A 24,235-nucleotide genomic window follows, 5' to 3' on the forward strand; every position below is an offset into this window, starting at 1 on the left:
AGATTTTTTGACAGCCAAAAACACGCTCCATGAAAATCACGAATATCACACACCAACACATACTATTAAAAACCTATTCAGATGCGTTAAGTCACATTAAGAATGTCAGGAATGTGTCAAGAATGATGCAAATATGACATTCGTAACACGTCCTGCCTATGTGTAAACGCACCATGACTTTCTGAAGCCACAGTTTTCCACCTCTGTTCATTTCATGTCCCATTCTCATTACGAATTTGTCAAATACAGGCCCTCAGCATCACTGTGCACACAAAAAGAAGATCTCTGGTGCCTGTATGATGATGAGCCCGGATCCGGCTTTTAGCATCATCAAAAATCCTTGTCAGAATTGTGAATGCCACTTAACCCTTGCAATAACACCTTCACAGCTCTCACAATTCCAGTACACACCCACACACACACACACACACACACACACACACACACACACACACACACACACACACACACACACACACACACACACACACACACACACACACACACACACACACACACACACACACACACACACACATGTTCTGTAGTATCTGTGCTTGCTGTTAGACTATAGAATTTATTCTACTTGGCTTCTGCCTCATACAATCAAAGGAGGACTGACTCCAATACGGGTCCAATGACATATCGATGCCCATTGTGTCATCTGTTGCCACGGTGATTAACAGCCCAGAGTTGTTTAGACCAGCAGCCAGAAAGTGTCTCACTCACTTCTCAAAGATGAATCATTAATCTAATGCAGCTCTCAAGCAAAACGCCATCACACTCATTTCTCTGTGATTCAATTGCATCTCTCTCTCTCTCTCTCTCTCTCTCTCTCTCTCTCTCTCTCTCTCTCTCTCTCTCTCTCTCTCTCTCTCTCTCTCTCTCTCTCTCTCTCTCCCTGCTTTTCTTTTCATCCTAACTTCACATTCTTTTACTTACATATTCTATTCATTCAAATGCAGAAGATGTTTAGGAGCAAAGTGAGAAAAAGTTGCTTTTTTTGGATGAGGAAACTAAACAGCATTAAACAGTAAATGCTGCTGACTTGTGGTTTGGTAATGACTGTGTCTGACAGATGAGCAGCTTCTTGGTGAAAATCAATTTAATACTGCACAAAGAAGCACACTGCAAATGTTCACTTTTAATAAATTAGTTATTGTTTTGCCCCATTTTCATCCATATGCTGAACAATTCCCATAAACATTTTGGGTAACTCTTAATGATGCCTGCTGTACCAGTTCATTTTGTTTTATTTTCATTTAGCTGAAGATTTAATCCAGTTCAGTCCTGAATATTTCTCATTTGATTATCATCACCAGGCTCATCAGACTAATATTATTTTCCTTTGAATGAGACAGTGGTCTCCAATTTACCTGCAAAACTCTTTGTCTAAAGCGAACAGTGTCAGAGCAAATACATGCTTTAGGGCTCCTTCACACATAACACGATTGAAGCTTAACTCGCGCACGAAGGAGGAATTGCATGACTTGTGAAAAATCGGAGTGCCTAAAACGCCTCGTACACCTGTCGCCACAACCATTCATGCACATCAGCAACTGAAATACAGCGAGTGTCCTGCAAGTACTCATTCAATCCCCCTCTCGGCAGGTGTTGGCCAAATTCCAGGTGTCACACACGAACATCTAACACCACTCGCTGGACACTTAGAAAAGGTGGGGCTAGTTGCGCTCCTTGTACGAGAGTAGACAGCAGCTGACCACATTCGAGCTGTCTGTGAAAACTGTCAAAGTGCCCCACGATTGTGGCGTAGCCAACCAACACACATGGTGTGCCAGAGTGTCAGCTCTCCCCTCAAGACATGTGGCCTGCATGTGTACCTGTGTGTTTTGCTGCTTGACATCCTTGCTGATCTATGATGGCCTTGCTGCTCATTGGGTGTATGATGTCAGGCTCTTCTTAAGGGCCCCTTCACACATAACATGAATGAAGCAGAATGGTGCACAAAGCAGCATTTGAGTGGAGACTCGTGAAAAATTGGGGCCTCATACAGCAGTCACCATAACCATTCAGGCACAGCATATGCACTCTACATTTGTCAGAGCAGCGCGTGCAGCTGGATGGTTGTCATGTCCATGAAGGAATAGTTGACAGCTGTGGAACACGATGGCATATCCAGCATGTGCCGCTGGAGGTGGATTCACCGGCCAGCAGCAATCCCACGCCACCACAACAGAGATAAAAATAAAACCCCAGCCCGGCTGCATGTCACAGCACCAGCATGCTGTCCGACCAGACAAGCACGTCACGTGACACGCGATCGCAATGTCCACATATTCCATTTATCATGTGACAGCCTCACAGAAAGATGAGCATGGGCAGCTCATTTTCCCCACAGCCTGGAGCTATGAGCACATTTATGTGAGTGCAGTGCTGCACTGAACAAGTGGGCATGTTGCTTGTCAATGATGTGATGTCCGTATTGACATGATCACATGTGCACACACCCACTACAGTTATGCATTTGTCAGAGGACCGTAGTTGACATGTAATCGCGTCATGGGTTAGATGTCATTCAAAATCAAGCAGGGATGGAGCTACCCACGGCCCATGGGCAGTACTGCGTTCCCGCAACTTGAACAGCTCCACATGGCAGGCGCTGCATCAGCGCAAGCTGGGGAACACATAGTCACATGTGCTCCAATCACCCATGTGTAAGACATGGTGCTGCACGCATGTCTGCAAACAATGACGACATGAGGAAAATAAAAACAAACTAGATTACCTTTGGATCACCTCCCAACCACGTCTGAGCACACACAGCGATGAACATTCAGTCAGAGTTCCACCTGACCGCTGCATCATCGCTACACGCAGCTAGTGAAAACATATCGTGCCACTGTGATGTGCGTGTATCGGCATGCTCTCCTCACATCGTACTAAATAAAAAACATAACCTTAGCAACGCATTCACCAGCACCTCAGTGCACACCGGACACCATAAGCCAGGCTGCCCCATGTGAATATATCCATGTCAAGCTTCTACTGAGAATTATGGGGCACCACTTTCATTGTCTTTTGGTGATGTGCCCTTTCCATGGCTTCCGTTTGTGCCGTTAGCTGATGGTGCTAGCACCAGTCAGTGCTATAGTAGACCCTGTGGACTCAGACGGAAGAGGGGGGTCAAGAGCTGGTTTCCAGGTGAGGGTGAGGGTGAGGCCTAACATTAACAATGCCTGACATTGTAAATGTTAGGCATATTTAAGATATTGAGAAGTTAATTATTGACTTTGTTCTTCTTTCTTGAAAGAAAATGTCTCCATGCAAAACAAGTGACCACACAGATATGCACATATCAGAGTCTGTGTAGGACACCATGGCAATATGCACAATATCAACAGCACTTGAACCCAGTTTTATGCTACCTGTTAGGGAAAAAAAACTGCTTTTAGAGACATTTTGGTGAAAAATGATGCTGGTTCTGCTAGTTTCCTATAATACCATGAAGGTAACAATAACTGGAGCACCACATTTGCAGAGTGCAAACATCCTTCAATACTACTTACGAATTCCACAACATTTTACTTTGGAAAAAATTTTCATGGTCAAAGTGCTCTTAGAAGTGTTTTTTCATAAGCTAAATTAGATGTGCTCAAATGTCAGGAGTATGCATTTAGTTCATGCACTTGAATCGAAGTTTTTGGTGTTGTCAGTTTTTTTTTTTTTCAACTTTTTCACTTTATGACTTATTTTTCGGAATATGTATATGTCACAGACCTGAATGAGCGAACCTCTTCAGCATCTAACCATCTCATTTAGGTCCTTCAGACTTTTTTCAGTAAATGCTTCTGGAGAGCATTAGCATGGCTAAAAGCCTTCAGCTTCTGCTTCCGCAGCTTCTGGGGTGCTTCATCCCCTAGGCCCTCCTAAGTATTGCCCTCTTAACCCCTGACACTCTAAGCATTTTTTTTCTAAAATATAGATGTTAATTCATATTGAAACTTTTCAGGTAGTTGACAGTAGGGCTGCACAATATGGCCAAATTATCGTATCTCAATACTAAATATTATATCTCTTTCGATATTATACGATATGACTATGATTTCACACAAAGTGAAGCAGCAGTGAAAATTTAGCATTCTTAAACAAAACAGTAATAATACCACACTCATTTTGCACTGATCATAAGGTTATGATACAATCCCGTCCAAAAGTATTGGAACACTTGGTACTTCACACATTTTAATTTGTAATTTCCATTTCAAATACAAGAAATACAATATATATATATATATATATATATATATATATATATATATATAAAACAAACAAAAAATTCTAAAATGATCTTCCTTAAACTTTATTGCCAGTTTTCTTCAGACAAGTCAGTGGATGGATACATTACCATTTCCAAGTCACTGAATATGTCTTGGACTTTATTTAAATCAATTGTGAAGAAATACAAAATTTTCTTTCACCAAAATATCAAATCTAGGCTTTCATCTCAGATGTACATTTGGGCAAATTTTAGCTGAACTTTCAGGTCTTCTATTTAAGAAAATCCTCCTCTTTACCACTTCACCAGGAAGCTTTATTTTATATTTTTAATTAATTTATATCAAGTTGTAAAGATTTGCTTACAGTTTCAGTTTAAGGGAGATCATTTTAGATGTTTTTTGTACTATGAAGTAGTACGTCTATCAAGTAGGCAGTTCTCAAAATCGAGATATGGCACAATAAGGATGTTACTGAGGGAAGCAATTTATGACAACTTTGAAGACATTATTGCCTTCTGTGGCTGTTAGTGGAGAAACTGTGGTCAGTGCACCATGTCTGTTGCATCAAATGCTGCACAATGTCACGGTGAAGTGAAACAGAGAAGGATTTTTATACAGGAAAACAAAATCGAGACCCAAGACTCCACATACCTTCTGGAAATATCAAGTCTTCCTTTTAAGAAAATCCTTCTCTGTATTTTGCTTTAAAATATCAATGTGCTTTGCTGCATTAATGCTGCCATCACAGAAGTGCAAATTACACTTGCCAAAGGCACTGACACAACCCCATACCATGACAGAGTGAGGGAGGAACAAATGCTGCCTATAATATGCTATCTTTTCTTTTCATCCATTTTTCAACAAGACAATGTAAAAAGTCACATTCTGAACACATTGCAATGGCTGCAGGTACAGAGGATACAGATACTGGACTGGTCTGCTGAACTCGTCAGCAGTATAGAATGTGGGGAGAATTCTGAACCAACAAAATGCAACAATGATCAGTCCGTACTTTTGAACACCTGAAGACGTGTTTGCAGGACGAATGAGACAAAATAATACCTGACATGACATTTTTCAGTATCCTCAATTGTGGTGAGAAGTAATGGCAGGCAGTGGCGGTTGGTGGTGATATTGGGTGAGCAGTCTAACAAATACAGGGAATGCGATAATGTTACAAAATAAACCGGCAAACATGCTGTTGGATGACAAAACGAGCGTCTGCCACCCCCCATGTTGCTAGCACAGGTCTTTTGCCAACCAGGAAGCACACACGGAAAAAACAGAATACAAGTAATCATAGCGATTGATGGTATAGGTCAGTGATTACTTAGTAACGCATTATTCTAATCTAACCACTTTTTTTAGTAACAAGTAATCTAACGCGTTAATCTTTCCAAATCAGTAATCAGATTAAAGTTACTTCTCCAAGTCACTGTGCGTTACTATTATTTTTGCATTATGGGTCGACAGCAGCATTAAACTTGATCTGTGGGCAGGGGGTCGGGGTTCGACTGCACTGGCCACTTTCAGCGAGCTGTGAGCTTTTCATCCGCGGGTTTCTGCAGCAGCTACGACTCGTCCTCACCTCTTAAAGTGTGGTGACAACAGCACACCTTCACTAAGCTTTTTATGCTTTTTTTCCTTTATTTAGAATTCTGAGCTGAGCCGCTCCGTATCTGCTCGCTAGAAACAGCTGATCCTCTGTGACGCGTCAACAACTAACACTATTTTCCACTCAAATGCACCTAAACTCTCTTTCTGAGGACCACATGATGTGAAAATGCAATAAAAATTTCTTACCTGCAAATCTGGTCATTTTTTTCTGCATAAATAAATGTTATCCATTCTTTGTGCTCAAACGTCAAAGCAGGGGCGAATCCAGATTGAATGGGGGTGTGGGGCAATGATGTGCCCCCCCAAACACCCCTAGATTAAAGGTCCAGTTTTGAAGCCGTTTTTTACTACAACTACTAATATTGCTTAAAATAATAAAAATTTCGACAAATAAAATGTTTAGAGATAATTTAAATGTTAGAAAGAATTTAATAGTTATATTTATAAACAATGTAGGTTAGAAATTGCAAGTTTTACTGTTACAGTGCTGTCAACAGTTAAATATGAGGTCAAGAAAGAGGTCTTTATTTTACTTTTTATAAAACAAGTATTTATTTTCATTGAAGTCAAGAAAGGGTGACTATAAAGTGAGTTTTGGCAAAACAAGTATCATTGTCATGTTGAGGTGGCAGAGGGTTGTCGGCAGCTGGGGAAAGTAACTAAAAAGGTAACTAGTAATCTAAGTTACTGTTACAATTGAGTAATCAGTAAAGTAACTAAGTTACTTTTTCAAGGAGTAATCAGTAATTGGATTACTTTTCAAAGTAACTGTGGCAACACTGTAGAGGTCACACTGCAGCAACAGCAGCATCACAGCAGAGATACCAAATTCTGATGTCAAAAATCTTTGTATCTCACTTACTCACTCACTCACTCACAACATTTGACTACTTCTTTCTGTGCATATTAAAAGTTGGCATTCTTTAACAAAAACAAAATATGCAAAAATGATGTAATGACAGGCTAAAGGATCAAAATACTACAATGTCTGAAATATCCCTTCCAGCTGTGTGGATGCAGAAAGGAATGTACTACAAAATGTCTCCCAACTATAACAACTGCCATTGAACACTACAACTGATCCATCAGAACCATTCTCAAGGTACTGAGTCAAACATCATGTCTTCAATAAAACAATTTGATATCCACGGCAAAAACAATGGTCATTACAGAAGAGAGACCCTGTGAAGCATGGGTCAGCCCATACCCTGTGGGCACCCACGCAACAGGCGACACAGTTCCCACAAAAATATATTGCAGGTTCTCTAAACAGCATAGAACAGGCTAAGATATGAGAAATTCAGTCTACACTTCCATTCTACCTCTCCAGAAGGTGCGCTTTGTCCTGCTTGATATTGTCTGCATTAAATAGTATAACCTACAGGTACGGTGCAAATCTGTAGTTTGTACCAGCGTCTGTCGTTTATAAAATGTACATTAAATAGGAAAACCATTGATCATTCAATTGGAGAACCATTATCCACTGTTTGTCTTTGTCTTCTCATGGTGTTCTCCTCCTCCTCAAAATCCATCTGTTGTTGTCTTTTTCATCTGGTAATTGTTATCATTTCTGAGGCTTTTATGGTATTTTTTTTCTTGCCAAAACAAAGTTTTGCAAGATATGTTAGTCAGTATGTATTTTTTTTTCTTTTTTCTTTGTAATCATTGAATTTTTCATCTTTAACTCGCTCTGGAGCACACAGTTTAATCGCAGACTCTTGCAACTTCACATATAGCAGCCCTAGCACGGTACCTTTCAGCACACAAAAGGATCAAGCAAAAGGTCAAAGATCAAGGTCACAGCAAGTTCAAACACTAAATTCAATTAAACAACTTTCCTAAATTAGGTCAAACTTCAGATTAGTCAAACATGTCATGTAATGGATCCAGAAAATAGCAAACATTTTAAGTTATGATGTCATTTTATGACATCATCCTGAAAAAAACATGCAAAATTTAGATTTTTTCAGGGTTTCAAAAAAAACATGTAAATCAGCATTGCAGACTCTTTTAAGTTCACATACAGCAGTCGGTGACACCTTTCAGCACATGAAAGATGTCAAGTTCACAGGAAGTTCAAACACTTAATTCAACTAAACAACTTTGCTGGTCGCAATTTTTTAAATTTTACCTCAAAATTTGGCATGAAAATGTAATTGGCCTTGCCCATAAGCCATTGCCTGGGATAAGCCACTGACACCTTGTCCTTCAGGGTTTACCTTGAGGTCAAAGGTGAGCTAAAGTAGGTCAAATTTCAGATTTGCATAAAACATGTCGTTTAATGCACCAAATTAAAGGGCTTGATGAGAGATGTTTTAAGTTATGATGGCATTTGATGACATCATCACGACAAGACTTGCAAAATTAAAAATTTTTTAATGTATGACAAAGCATGTAAATCATTGCAGACTCTCATATGTTCACATATAACAGTCCTATGGAGATACCTTTCACCACGCAAAGGGGTCAAGGTCAAAGGTCAAGGTCGCAGGAAAGTCAAACACTAAAATCACCAAAACAACTTTCTTGGTCACAATTTGTGCTTTTTTGGCTCCAAATTTGACATGAACATCGCAAATGGCCTTGCCCATCAGTCCCTCTTCATGTTGGTCGTTCCTCATAGTAGTCTCTCTTGCTCATCTTTTGGCAACATAACTGTCACCCTCAGGGTGACATTTTTCATTTGTTTTTTGCTTGTTATCTTGCCAAAACAAAATTAGGTCAAACTTCAGATTACAGTAAAACATGTCATTGTAATGCACCAAATTAAAGGGGTTGATTAGAGGATCCAGAATATAGCAAAGGTTTTAAGTTATGACATTATTTGATGACGTCATCACAAAGATTTGCAAAATTTCGATTTTTGTGTAAAATCACATGTAGCAGTCATACAGACATACCTTTCAGCACACCAAAGGGTCATTGTCAAGGTCACAGGGACATCAAACACTAAAATCACCAAAAAAAAACCTTTGGTGGTTGCAATTTGTGTTTTTTGTGCCTCCAAATTTGGCATGAATATAGTTATTCCCTTGCCCATCAGTCCCTCTTCATGGTGGTCGTTCCTCATGGTAGTCTCTTTTGTTGACCTTTTGGCAAGATAGTTTTCATTTTTTTTGTTTGTTTGTTTTTTTGTTTGTAATCATTGCATTTTTCACCTTTAACTCATTCTGCAGCACACAGTTTACATCACAGACTCTGGCAACTGCACATATAGCAGCCCTATCAAGATACCTTTCAGCACACAAAAGGATCAAGGTCACAGGAAGGCCAAACACTATATTCAACAAAACAACTTTCCCGGTTGCAATTTTTGAAATTTTGCCTCCAAATTTGGTATGAATATAGTGATTGCCCTTGCCCATAAGCAATTACCTGGGATAAGAAATCGACCTGGACCTTCAAGGTTTAGCTTGTGGTCAAATGTGATAAATTTCAGATTTCAGTAAAACATGTCATGTAATACAGCAAACCAAAGGGCTTGATGAGAGGATCCAAAATCTATCAGTTTTAAGTTATGATGTCATTTGATGATGTCATCATGAAAAAAATCTTACAAAATTTAAATTATATTAAGGGTGTGAAAACGTGTAATTCATCATTGCAAAGTCTTTGTAAGATGCCGCCTGAGGGATCGATGGTCACAGGCATTCAATGTTGGTTTTCGGCCTTGCTGCTTATGTGTAGAAAGTTCTCCTCGCCCCATCTTTACTTGTGAATGGCTGAGACTTTTGGGAATGCTCCTTTTATACCCAATCATGACACTCACCTGTTTCCATTTAACCTGTTCACCTGTGGAATGCCCAAAACAGGTGTTCTTTGACCATTCATCACCTTTCCCAGTCTTTTGATGCCACTGTCCCAGCTTTTGTGAAACGTGTTGCAGGCATCCATTTCAAAGCAAATATTTATACAAAAACAATGAAGTTTATCGGTTTGAACATTAATTATCTTGTCTTTGTGGTATATTCGATTGAATATAGGTTGAAGAGGATTTGCAAATCATTGTATTCTGTTATTTGGATTGATCTGGTTCAGCAGCATTTATGCAATTTAAATGAGTTTGTCTGCATTATGTGTATTTTAATCTGGTGGGTTACAATATTATAGCATCTATTGTTTATGACTTATGTTAACATCTATCTGTCTATTGATACTACGGGTGAGTTCATATGAAATAGAAAGTAATTGAATCACTTTTTTTCCCTTTCCCTTTCCATCACAGCTTTTTCAGTTTTGGGGTTGCACATGGTACAGGCCTAGACTTATGCAAGCTTAGGAAATGAGCCAATGCTTTGGAATGTGCTGACTGCATGACCGATTGAATCACACAATTATATGCACTACTAGATGCACATGAAATGTCCAGGGGCTTCATGTATAAAGGCTGCATACACACAAAAACATGGCATACATCCTTCATGCTAATGTTCAGATGTATCAAAAGTGAAATGACTGTGGAATTTTGTGATGCACCACACTCAAGTCATGGCTGGCCTCCGCATATTTCTACAGCTATTGTTCCTCTGCTGATATATAGAGGTGATGCTGGGACATTGTTAATAGTGTGTAAACAAGAAGTCATGAGGGTGATGTGCACATCAGAGACAAACATGTGTATACATAAGTAACACACCTACATGTTTTCAATGATGTGGGTGATGTATAAGTATGTATGTAAGTATGTAATGTATAAGTATGCACAAAGTGATGGAGAAAATAACATTAACAATAGCTCTGCGTTAGCATTGTTAGAGGACCTTGCAATTGGTGCAATCTGATGTGAGTGTGTATTCAGGGAACACAAGGATTTACTTGCAAATGACAATAATTGGCTCATAAGCCAATTTCATTTACCAAGGACACTGTTACTGAAATTGCACGCAAAGCCGTGGCCATAGCCAGGGGTTGTCTGTGCCCACACAGGTGGTGACCATGCTGAGGTTCCTGGCAACAGGGGCATGCCAGCGGGAGCTGGCCAATCAGTCACGTGTGTGCCAGTCAACCTTGAGCCAAGCCATGCCAGCAGTGTAGGATGGAATCATCTGAATGTCATCCAGGTGCTGTTGTGGCTGGGGTGCCTGGCGTGCCTGGCTGGCTTTTGTTTGTCTTCTGTTTTCTGTCTTCTGTTTTTCCTTCCAGGTGGCATGCGATCAGGACTGAGTGACTGTGTGGCTGAGTTATTAGGACCTCACCCTGATCACCTGAGGCTGGTCATGTGCAGCTCGTCAGGACTCACAGCTGTGGTGCATCTTTATGGATTGGGGCATGGTTGCATTTAAGTCTGGAGTACACAGTGTGTATTGGCCAGAGACCCGACCTTGTGACCAGACGGGTGAGATCGTCGTCTAGAGAGCCATCTCATCATCATGGATGCAGAGACCGTACCAGGTTTGATGCCATGGTCTGTGAAAGAGGAGGGGGTGAGGTCTCATGCTCGTCAGCACACTTCCTGAGGTACTTTAGGTTTTGTGACTAACATGAGTACAGTCAGTAGATGTGGTGTCCCTCACACCTTATTATATTGAGCTGTTATGTTAGTCGTTTAATCAGCTTCCACTGCAGTGGAGAATTGAACTGGGTGTTCCATGCCTGCAGGGTGGGAAGCTGATTGGTAATTAAGCCAGGAAGTGTTTGCTGTTTATGTACACCTTTGAGTGGTCTCTCTGTGTGTGGAGTGGTGGACTCACATGATGGTTTCTTCTTTCACAGACTTGGTTGGTCGCGGCCACCTGGGGGGTGTCGGCGGGGTCCTTGGGTCCGAACTGTTCTGGCTCCGGACCGTTTGTGCTGCTGGGAGCGCACCGTTATTCCACCTCGCCAGACCGCGCACTCATTTGTTATTATTTAGCACTCACTGTTATGTTATTAAATTCTGTTATCCTTTGAACCGTGCTCTGCTTATTTTATACTGGGTCCTACTTCAAACGCTGGTCAGTTCTCCGCCCGCGTCCGACACATAACAGGTACATCACATTCCAACATTAAAGCGCAATTTGCAGTGAGAGCCGGTGTTCCTAATGTAATTGGGGCTATTGAATGCACACATATTACATAATGCACCATCACACGATGAAATTGTTTTTGTTAACAAGAAACTTTTTCATTCCATCAGTGTTCAAATCATATGTGATGTGAAAATGCATCTAAGTAACAACATGGCTAGGTGGCCAGGTTCAACATGATTCATTCATCCTGACTAACAGTATAGTTGGGACAGCCCAGTCTCACGCTTTTTTTCATGCTCTCATCAAGAAATGACTGACATTTCTATGATGCATTTTTTTTTGTTTTACTATTTCTAAACCTAATCCCTTCTCCTAACCCTAACATAACTATCTCCTTTCCCCTAACCATAACGCCCTCAGACGCCCGTCTTCATGTTACCCCGCATTTCGTACCACTGTCTGGCACATGCGCAATGAGTAACTCATTTATTCATGGAATTATTCCGAATAAAACCACTGGCAGTGCATTTGGGCATGTTCACATTCAAATACGTTTTTTTGTTATTATAATAATAATAATAATTATTTTTTTGTTTGTTTCTTGATGGTGAAATTAGAACTTCTTAACAATCCCCTGATTATCTCCCTGTGTTCAGTATTTGTCATTAAATGCGTGTGCATAGTTGCGATGTCACACACTGTCAGCCGCGGCACATTCAGTGTGTGTGTGCTGCTCCCGCTTCATGTTTATTCCAGTTGACGGTACGAAATACAATATCTCTGCGTATCTCCACTTGGTTAAATTTCTTTTCTTACCGTGATCATTTTGGACAGAGAGGGGAATCCCCAGGGCCTATTAAAATACATTTGCATATTTAAATAGGGACATGAACAGGGAGGAGTTTGGTACTTCTGCATGTGCACTCAATTCTATGTTCCTTGGGATGTACAATAGGAATGTACTTGGATCAGTGCGTATGCACACTTTGATACATCTTAATTTTTTTGTGTGTATGCCAGTTTCTGTGTTTTGGCGTGCACCATGTTTCAGTAGGAAATCCACGCAAATCTTTGTACATGAGGCCCCTGATGAGGACAAGACAGAGCATTAGTCATGTGTGGCAGCATAGAAATGTTAATTTGAAAACAAATCAGTTGCAAAAACAGGATATAAATTGCGTTAATAGGCACAAAGAGGTACCTTTTGCCAACAGGCCTGTCTATATTTCAAGTTTAACCAGTAAGGAGAAGCATACAGTGCAATACTTTTTTCAGTACCCAGCCTTAGTTCTGCCGCTATTTGTGCAATTTTGAGTTGTGTATTTATACTATGTATTTATTGCTCATGTCTTCATCTCCTGGGATTTCCTTCTCAAGCGGAGGTAACAGAGGGGTGTTCAGGCTGTTGTTTCATATGCCAATCAAAAGGAGCCGGAGGTAGTCAGAGTGTACCACACTGCAGCTTACTCACATGTCCTTTACTGTGACTGGAATAAAGCTAATTATGACACAAAGAGAAATCGAGTGCAAGAATGAAGAACAAAAACTGTGACATTTAGACTGCCAAACAAGTAAAAGAAGAACAGAAGTGAACTCAGAGAGAGACTTCAGAGAGTTTACTGCAAAAAATAAAACAATGCTGAAATAAAATACAACCTCAAATAACAGTTGGGAAGATATGAAAAATGTAAATTTAAAAAACAAAAGCATCATTGTTGTAAGCAGTACCTCTTAGCAGTACCTTTCAGCCCCTTCTTCCGTTGAAGGTGTGAGATGTCTGATCTGGAACTGATAAACAGGCCCATGTGTTGTAACGGTGAAACCACAATATTAAACATTTTTCAGCTTTGAACTGTGTACCTGAGACAATACAATTAAACAAGATGCTTATTCTGGAAAAAAGTGGCATGTTTGAAATTTCTTTGTGAATCAGGATTCACAGCAAGGAGTGCCTGGAGCTGGGAAGGATGAAGGCTGCTTGAATGATGAGTTGAGTATGATCACTTGCAGTATTTTTTACTTAGTGCACAAATGCAGATTCAGGGTGGCAGCTGTGGTGACCACTCTGAATGATGTTGAATCAATATATTTGAGTTTTACCAAACTTGATCATCTACAGCAAATACAATAAAAACTAGGACTGCAAGCAGTCATATACGGGCCCTCGTGCTGCGTGACTACTTACCCAGGCCAATGCATCCCCTTGTGACTAGATGTGGGCAGGTGTATGCAGGGGCCAACCCTCATCACACAGTTCAGGTTTCAAGCAAATCAGACAATGCATGAAGGAGTTATGACAAGTTGATTGTTCATACACTAGGCGACGCTCAGTGCACAGTCAGGGGGGCCAGGTGTGTTAAGGGGCTGACCCTCATTACACATGTGAAGTTCCAAGTCAATGAGGTAATGCGTGAACGAGTTATGACATGTTGATTGGTCATCCACTAGGGGGCACTCAGAGCTCAAATAGAGGGGTCAGGTGCGTACTGGGCAGACAGTCATTACACAGTTCAAGTTTCAAGTCAATCAGGTAATGCATGAAGGAGTTATGACAAGCTGATGGTTCATCCACTAGGGGGCGCTCAGTGCACAAAGAGAGGGGCCGGGTGTGTTCAGGGATTAACTTTCATCACAAAATGTGAAGTTTCAAGTCAATTAGGCAAAGCATGAAGGAGTTATCATGATTTGATGTTCCATGGCAAAGGTTCAACATGGCGGCACCATAGCGGCCACACCCTTCAACATAGAGAAAAGCTTTCAATAACTTTTTATCAGTATCGTCTCTGGGTGAGCTGAAAGAAATTTGGAGTGCAGTGGACAAAATCTCTAGGAGGAGTTCGTTCAAATATAACATGTGGAAATCATGCCAAATTTACATGAACATTCAAAATGGCTGACTTCCTGTTTGGAGTAGACCAATGGTGCAAGAGACTTTTTTGTACATCAATGTAAGTCACACGTGTACCAATTTTCATCTCCCTACTCCAAAAAAAAAAAAAAAAAAAACAATGGGGAGGGGTTTTTGAAAGTTGCAAGGGGGCGCTATTGAGGCATTTTGCCCGCCCATGGGCGATGCCCCTATGAATTGTAAGACCTTGTCATGCTTGACCTATATATCAATTTTCATGATGATATGACTGTTGGGAAAGTGTAGGTACACGGACCCACAACAGGGGGCGCAAATGAACGGACAATGGAGTAGGTCAAATAACAACACTTTACTGTTGTGAATGTGCACAACAAATACAACAGATTACAACAATAGACAAGAGTCAATTCACAAAGGTGTCGTGTGGGCAGGCTCGAAGATAGGAGACGCCTGTCCAAAGCAGAACCGGAACCACACGATTTCCTCCGCCACCAGACCCCGGGAATACTGGAGCCGCCAAGTCCCGAACTCCCAGGTGGCCACTGCCTCCGCGTGTAGGACCTGGTACTGCTGGCGAGGAACAAAAAGCAATTAAATGAGGGCGCGTTTGCACCCAGGAATCCGTACGGCAGGAAAGCTACCTCCACCTCTCGTTGGAAAAGTAGTCCACAATACAACTGTCAAACAGTCAGCTGAGGTACGTTACCTTCCAGGTAGAACGATATTTCGGCAAAGAGGTGGAGATGACGTCTTGCTGATATACCGATGCTGATCCGATGAGTGGTGACAGCTGTCATAGGTGATGAGTGTCAGCTGTCACCCCGGCTGCTCCTGTGAGGCGGCAGCGCCCTCTGGTGCCTGGAGCCCGCACTCCAGGCAGGGTGCCCTCTGGTGGTGGTGGGCCAGCAGTACCTCCTCTTCAGCAGCCCACACAACAGGACCCCCCCCCCTCAACGGGCACCTCCTGGCGCCCGACCAGGCTTGTCCGGGTGGCGGCGGTAGAAATCGGCCAGGACGGCCGGGTCCAGGATGAAGCTCCTCTTCACCCAGGAGCGTTCTTCAGGTCCGTACCCCTCCCAGTCCACCAAATACTGGAAGCCCCGGCCCATCCTACGGACATCTAAGAGCCGGCGCACAGTCCAAGCCGGCTCGCCATCGATGATCCGGGCAGGAGGTGGTGCCGGACCCGGAGTACAGAGGGGTGAGGTGTGATGGGGCTTGATCCGGGACACGTGGAAAACGGGATGGATCCGCAGTGAGGCCGGAAGCTGAAGCCTCACTCCGGCTGGAGTGAGTACCTTGATGATCTTAAACGGACCGATATACCGGTCCTGCAGTTTAGGGGAGTCCACTTGAAGGGGAATGTCCTTAGTAGACAACCACACTGGCTGCCCTGGCCGGTACGTAGGGGCCGGGGTCCGCCGACGGTCTGCATGGGCCTTCGTTCTCATCCGGGCCCTCAGCAAGGCAGAACGGGCGGCACGCCACACCCGACGGCACTTCCGTAGGTGGGCCTGGACCGAGGGCACACCGACCTCTCCCTCAACCACCGGAAACAAAGGAGGTTGGTACCCCAGACACACCTCGAAAGGGGAGAGGCCGGTGGCTGACAACACCTGGCTGTTATGGGCATACTCGATCCAGGCCAGATGGGTACTCCAGGCCACCGGGTGCGCAGCTGTCACGCAACGCAGGGCCTGCTCCACCTCCTGATTGGCCCGTTCTGCTTGCCCGTTGGTCTGGGGATGATAACCGGATGAGAGACTCACCGTGGCCCCCAGTTCCCGGCAGAAGCTCCTCCAGACTTGCGAGGAGAACTGGGGACCGCGATCGGAGACTATGTCTGTTGGGATCCCATGCAGCCGGACGACGTGGTGGACCAGGAGGTCCGCTGTCTCCTGGGCCGTCGGGAGCATCGGGAGGGCCACGAAGTGGGCCGCCTTGGAGAATCGGTCCACTATTGTGAGGATGGTGGTGTTGCCCTGGGACGGCGGGAGGCCCGTGACAAAATCCAGGCCGATGTGGGACCAGGGGCGATGGGGCACGGGCAGCGGCTGGAGCAGTCCCGAAGCCCTGCGATGGTCAGCCTTGCCCCTGGCGCAGGTGGTGCAGGCCTGGATATAATCCCGGACGTCGGCCTCTAGGGATGCCCACCAGAAGCGCTGCCGGACAACTGCCACGGTTCTTCGCACCCCTGGATGACAGGAGAGCTTAGAGCCGTGACAGAAGTCCAGGACTGCAGCCCTAGCTTCTGGTGGGACGTAGAGTCTGTTCTTCGGCCCAGTTCTGGGGTCCGGGCTTCGTGCCAGAGCCTCCCGGATGGTTCTCTCTACGTCTCAGGTAAGGGTGGCCACGATAGTGGACTCCGGGATGATGGGTTCCGGTGGATCCGACAACTCCGCTTTGACTTCATCTTCATGTACCCGGGACAAGGCATCCGATCTCTGGTTTTTGGTCCCGGGACGGTAGGTGATCCGGAAGTCAAAACGGCCGAAGAACAGTGACCAGCGGGCTTGCCTGGGGTTCAGCCGCTTGGCGGTCCTGATATACTCCAGGTTCCGGTGGTCAGTGAAAACCGTGAATGGCACGGACGTTCCCTCCAACAGATGTCTCCACTCTTCAAGAGCCTCTTTCACCGCAAGGAGTTCTCGATTGCCGACGTCATAGTTCTGTTCGGCTGGGGTCAACCTGGGGGAAAAATAGGCACACGGGTGAAGGACCTTATCGGTCTTCCCGCTCTGGGAAAGCACAGCTCCTATCCCTGAGTCCGAGGCATCCACTTCAACCACTAACTGGCGACTAGGATCGGGCTGCACCAGAACGGGTGCAGATGAGAAGCGCCGTTTCAACTCCTTGAACGCGGCATCGCAACGATCCGTCCAGGTGAAGGGGACTTTTGGTGAGGTCAGGGCTGTCAGGGGGCTAACTACCTGACTGTAGCCCTTAATGAACCTCCTGTAAAAATTAGCAAAGCCGAGGAACTGCTGCAGCTTCCTACGGCTGGTGGGTTGGGGCCAGTCTCTCACCGCCGCGACCTTGGCCGGATCAGGAGCGACCGAGTTAGGGGAGATGATAAACCCCAGGAAGGACAAAGAAGTGCGGTGAAACTCGCACTTCTCGCCCTTCACAAACAGCCGGTTCTCTAACAACCGCTGCAGGACCTGACGTACATGCCGGACATGGGTCTCAGGATCCGGAGAAAAGATGAGTATGTCATCCAGATATACGAAGACGAATCGGTGCAGGAAATCCCGCAAGACATCATTAACCAATGCTTGGAACGTCGCGGGGGCGTTTGTAAGACCGAACGGCATGACCAGGTACTCAAAGTGACCTAACGGGGTGTTAAATGCCGTCTTCCACTCGTCTCCCTTCCGGATCTGAACCAGGTGATACGCATTCCTAAGATCGAGCTTGGTGAACATTTGGGCTCCATGCAGGGGCGTGAACACTGAATCCAACAAGGGCAATGGGTATCGGTTACGAACCGTGATTTCGTTCAGCCCCCTGTAATAAATGCATGGACGTAGTCCGCCATCCTTTTTTCCCACAAAAAAGAAACCTGCACCCATCGGGGAAGTGGTATTCCGGATCAACCCGGCAGCTAAAGAGTCCCGGATGTAGGTCTCCATTGATTCGCGCTCAGGTCGTGAGAGGTTGTACAACCTGCTGGACGGGAACTCAACGCCTGGAACCAAATCAATGGCACAATCGTACGGACGGTGGGGGGGAAGGGTGAGCGCCAGATCCTTACTGAACACATCCACAAGGTCATGGTACTCCACCGGCACCGTCCCTAGATTGGGCGGGACTCTGACCTCCTCCTTAGCCTGGGAACCGGGAGGAACCGAGGACCTAAACATACCCGATGGCAGGTCTCGCTCCACTGAACCACTACCCCGGACGGCCAATCGATCCGGGGATTGTGTTTTAACATCCAGGGGAACCCTAAAATCACACGGGAGGTAGCAGGAGTCACAAAAAACTCGATCTCCTCCCGGTGATTTCCTGAGTTACTGGTGGTGTCTTATGTGTGATTGGAGGGAGTAGGGAGCCATCTAGTGCCCGCACCTGCACAGGCGAGGTAAGCGCCACCAGAGGGAGCCCTATCTCCCTGGCTCATCTGCTGTCTAACAGATTCCCTTCAGAGCCCGTGTCCACCAGTGCTGGGGCCTTCAGGGTTAAATCCTCATAAAGGATTGTAACTGGGAGTCGTGTGGCAATGTGGGTGTGTCCCACGTGAATGTCTCGGCCCACCCCTAGCCCAGTTTCTAGGGGCGGGCATTGGTGTTTAACCGCTCGGGGCAGTCTCTTACCTGATGCTCTATCGAGCCACAAACAAAACACGCTCCGCGGGCCAGCCTCCTCTGTCTATCTGGTGCCCTAAATGTGGCCCTGCTTGTGTCCATAGCTTCGTCAGCAGGGGGAGCTGTAACCACACGGAGCGTAGGGGCCGTGGAGCGTGGGGAGGGCAGAACGCGGTCGGAACCGGAAGGGAGAGGGACGGCGCGTGCCCGGCCACGCCCTTCGTCTCCTTCCCGACGGCGTTCTTCTAACCGATTGTCTAATCGTATTACGAGATCAATAAGCCCATCTAAATCCCGTGGTTCGTCCTTAGCCACCAGGTGCTCCTTTAGAACCAACGACAGTCCGTTTACAAAGGCGGCGCGGAGGGCAGTGCTATTCCAGCTGGACCTCGCAGCCGCGATGCGGAAGTCGACTGCATAGGCAGCTGCGCTCCGGCGCCCCGTCTCATTGACAGCAGCACGGCTGAAGCGGTCTCTCCTCTATTTGGGTGATCGAACACTGTTCTGAACTCCCTCACAAACCCATCATATGTCTGAAGGAGCCGTGAATTCTGCTCCCAGAGCGCTGTAGCCCAAGCGCGTGCCTCACCGCGAAGCAGGTTTATTACATAAGCTATGTTGCTGGCATCAGTCGCGTACATGACAGGACGTTGTGCGAAGACGAGCGAACACTGCATAAGGAAGTCCGCGCACATCTCCACACAACCTCCGTACGGCTCTGGAGGGCTTATGTATGCTTCCGGGGAAGGTGGGAGGGGTCGTTGAATGACCTGTGGAACGTCACTGTTACGCACAGGGTCGACAGGAGGGAGAGCCGCAGCAGCGCCCTGAGGGCACGCTTCCACCTGCGCGGCGAGAGCCTCCACCCTGCGGTTAAGGAGGACGTTCTGCTCGGTCATTAAATCCAACCGAGCCGTGAAAGCGGTGAGGATCCGCTGCAACTCACCAATCATTCCTCCTGCGGACGCCTGTGCGCCCTGTTCTTCCATTGGCCGTTCAACAGCCGGTTGACGCCCCTCGGGATCCATGACGGTGGCCGAGATATCCTGTTGGGAAAGTGTAGGTACACGGACCCACAACAGGGGGCGCAAATGAACGGACAATGGAGTAGGTCAAATAACAACACTTTACTGTTGTGAATGTGCACAACAAATACAACAGATTACAACAATAGACAAGAGTCAATTCACAAAGGTGTCGTGTGGGCAGGCTCGAAGATAGGAGACGCCTGTCCAAAGCAGAACCGGAACCACACGATTTCCTCCGCCACCAGACCCCGGGAATACTGGAGCCGCCAAGTCCCGAACTCCCAGGTGGCCACTGCCTCCGCGTGTAGGACCTGGTACTGCTGGCGAGGAACAAAAAGCAATTAAATGAGGGCGCGTTTGCACCCAGGAATCCGTACGGCAGGAAAGCTACCTCCACCTCTCGTTGGAAAAGTAGTCCACAATACAACTGTCAAACAGTCAGCTGAGGTACGTTACCTTCCAGGTAGAACGATATCTCGGCAAAGAGGTGGAGATGACGTCTTGCTGATATACCGATGCTGATCCGATGAGTGGTGACAGCTGTCATAGGTGATGAGTGTCAGCTGTCACCCCAGCTGCTCCTGTGAGGCGGCAGCGCCCTCTGGTGCCTGGAGCCCGCACTCCAGGCAGGGTGCCCTCTGGTGGTGGTGGGCCAGCAGTACCTCCTCTTCAGCGGCCCACACAACAATGACAAAATTAAAGCTGTCAAAAGGGAGAACGTAATTTCATGATGAAGGGGTGATATTCAGCATGCTGCCACACAGACGCCGTTATTCGTAACTTCATGGCGATCATCGCCTACATTCACCAACTTGTTCGGCATGTTTTAGAAGTGGAATGAAGTTGATGGGATGGGGTTACGTGACATCAGTACCTGTTAAAGTAAAAATAGGACATTTCCTGTTACTACTGGGGGCACTATGCGTTAGGTGGGAAGCAGTGGTGTAGTCTACGTGGAACGCAGGTAGACGCCGTCTACTCACCTAAAATGAGCGGGAATTTCTGTCTACCCACTTCAAATTGCCCCGGGGAACGTGACGGTGTAAATAAAATAAGCGCTTATTGACTGTAATTTTATTTTTTCCCTTTAAAAGACAGCGATCAGGCGTCCATCACTGCAGAGTGCACCGTATGTCGCACCCCCGCTCGCTCTGCTAGATAAGAATTTTAATTGGCTCATAGAGAGATGGGGCGGGGCTACCAGCTAATCAGCGCGAAAGCCGCACACAAACAAGAAGAATGCTGGAAGTATCGATGGTGATTATTACCCGAAAAAATGAAAACAGGCCTCGGTTTTAGATTTTTTTTTTTTTTTTTCCAATACTGTTGTATACTGTATTTTGCAATTGGTGCAAATTACTTACTTACATTCTGACACATTTCTCACATTTATAGTGGCAAATATAGAATATAAATGATCAGATGGAAAGTATAGATCTATTTGTTGTTATGGTGTTAAAAATGTTAAAAACCAGGGGCGCAATGCACGGGTTTGATGACGGGCAAAAAACACAGTCTACCCACTTCAAAAATGTAGACTACACCACTGGTGGGAAGTTAATATATGCTGACGTTCAGGGTGGAGCCCTCATCATGTCCAGCAAGTTTGAAGGATCTGCGATTAAGTCTGTGGGCATGACAGCCATTCGAAGTGAAACGGCGTGCTACGAAACTCTCGCCAAAGTTTGACGAACCCTAGCAGCCACGCCTTTTGACCTAATTACATTCTTTTGATAACTTTTGATCACCATGAGGTCATGATGATGTTGACCAAATTTGAAGACGATTGGATGAAATCCCTAGGATGAGTTTGTTCAAATGTAAGTAGGGGAAATGGCCAAAAGTGGCAAAAATTACCTCAAAATCGAAAATTAAAATCAAAATGGCAGACTTCCTGTCGACATTTCACCATGACGTTAACAGACTTTTTTGTGCGTCCCAGCATGGTAAATATGTGTACTGAATTTTGTGAGGCTACGTCGAAAAAACCCAAATGCGGAGGGTTTTTGGAAAATTTTTAGGGGGCGCTATTTCACTGCAACCATGTGCGAGACCCCGCAAAATATTGAATTTTGGATCTGGCCGGATGACTGTGCAAAGTTTGGTGAGTTTTTGAGCATGGGAAAAGGCCAAAATTTGGATTTCAAAAGTGAGAATAATAAGTAACAAATTTTCACTTTTGTCTTGTTCCTGGGTTAAAACCATAATTTCCCATTTCTTCACAACCAATCAAAAGAGAAAAGAGTGGTCTTGACCTCCAAACTTTGCTTTTGTGGCCAGGACAATGAAAATGCAAATTAACCAGTTTTCACTGAGTGGTCACTACTAATTTCTGGAAAAGTTAAGTCCATTTGTCAGAGTTGTGGTCATCATATTTTCTTTTTGTGATCATGTCAAAAGGGTTCAAACATCATTTCAAACATCATATAATGTTGACAAAGCAATTATATTTATGAAAACCTTCTTCATTTGTATAGAATGAGCAAGAACGTTCAAGAACAGGAGAGTAATTTACTGAGGTTTGAAGAATCTCCTTTGTTAATGAATATTTCACGCTTTAATCAAAGAAAATTAAATAACCTTGTGGAACATTCCAGGAATGTGTAGAATACCAAAGAATGTTCTAGAATCTTTGAGAAAACCAACAAGAATCTCATGGAACTTTCTATAAAATACCAAAAATCTGCAGAACAGTGAATAATGTTCTAGAATCTTCTGGAATTTTCCATAATGGTTGACAAACAAGTTCAGGAATATTCATGAGAGATCAAGAAGATTCCAGAATGCCATCATGAAAGACTGAGAAAGTTCTGGGGTGTTACTTGACAAATATTTAAACAGGGGTTCATAGGCCAGCATTCAGTCAAGCTCAGACTACCTGAGAAGATACACCAGAAGAAGAGAGATGGCATCAAGAGGCTGCAATCATTCTCCATATAAATTCTGCTACATCTGTGGCCAGTTCATCAAGAAAAGAGCAAATGAGTTTTCTGTGACAGCATCCAGCAAAATCTGTGAAGCCTACAAAGCTTATTTTGGAATGCCAGTTGGAGATCAAGATAAGAACTGGGCACCCACTTATGTTGTGAATATTGCAAGAAAACACTTGAAGGTGGGAAAGTTATGTTTTGTTGAAAAAGCCAAAATCTTGTATTGTAAATATTGAATGGTCAGTCATTAAATAAATATTTTCACTCTTTTTGCAGGATGATACAGAGGGGAAAAGAGAGCAGTGAAGTTTGCTGTTCCAAGAATATGGCGTGAACCCACTGACCACTCAACCAACTGCTACTTCTGCATGGTGGATCCTTCCAAACACCAAAGTGGGAAGAATGCACCTGCTATTCCTTATCCTGACATTCCATCTTCCATTGCACCAGTGCCACATAGTGCTGAGAGTCCTGTACCTTCACCTCCAGAAAGAAAACAACCATCAGAAGAAGAAAGCACTGAATCAGAGGATGGGGAGACCAGTGAAGTGGACTGTGACATTACAGCTACAGTTTGTGAGAGGAATCCTTACTTCCCAAGTCAAGGAGATCTGAATGACCTCATCAGAGATCTTGGTTTGACAAAGTCAAATGCTGAGCTTTTGATCTCAAGGCTGAAGGAGTGTGGCTTGTTGGATGAATGTGTGCAATTAACAAGCCAAAGAAAACATCACCAACTTTTCTCTAGTTTGTGCTATTGTTGTGACATTTCAGGACTGTTTAAAGCAATTGGAATAGCATGTAATCCAAATGAGTGGAGACTCTTCATTGATAGCTCATCCAGAAGCCTGAAGGCTGTGCTACTCACAATGGAAACAAGTATCCATCACTTCCATTCTTCTTCTTACTTATAAGGTTTTGAATAATCAGGTCCCATCTTATCTTAGGGACCTCATAGTACCATATTACCCCATTAGAGCGCTTCGCTCTCAGACTGCGGGCTTACTTGTAGTTCCTAGGGTTTGTAAGAGTAGAATGGGAGGCAGAGCCTTCAGCTTTCAGGCTCCTCTCCTGTGGAACCAGCTCCCAATTCAGATCAGGGAGACAGATACCCTCTCTACTTTTAAGATTAGGCTTAAAACTTTCCTTTTCGCTAAGGCTTATAGTTAGGGCTGGATCGGGTGACCCTGGACCATCCCTTGGTTATGTTGCTTTAGACGTAGACTGTGTTTCATAATTATTGTATGGCCTTGCCTTGCAATGTGGAGCGCCTTGGGGCAACTGTTTGTTGTGATTTG

General features: G+C 44.6%; 1 long non-coding RNA gene across 1 annotated transcript; it reads left to right on the forward strand.

Annotated features, from left to right (window-relative positions):
- Positions 1-1,081: 1,081 nt before the first annotated feature.
- LOC117520293 lies at positions 1,082-22,242 on the forward strand. The gene is made up of 4 exons (XR_004563593.1): positions 1,082-1,093; positions 9,295-9,300; positions 10,371-10,375; positions 22,171-22,242. It is a non-coding gene; the product is annotated as an uncharacterized LOC117520293 (long non-coding RNA).
- The last annotated feature ends 1,993 nt before the right edge of the window (positions 22,243-24,235 follow it).

This window comes from Thalassophryne amazonica, chromosome 11 (genome assembly GCF_902500255.1).
Source record: "Thalassophryne amazonica chromosome 11, fThaAma1.1, whole genome shotgun sequence".
In the NCBI taxonomy this organism is placed as follows: Eukaryota; Metazoa; Chordata; class Actinopteri; order Batrachoidiformes; family Batrachoididae; genus Thalassophryne; species Thalassophryne amazonica.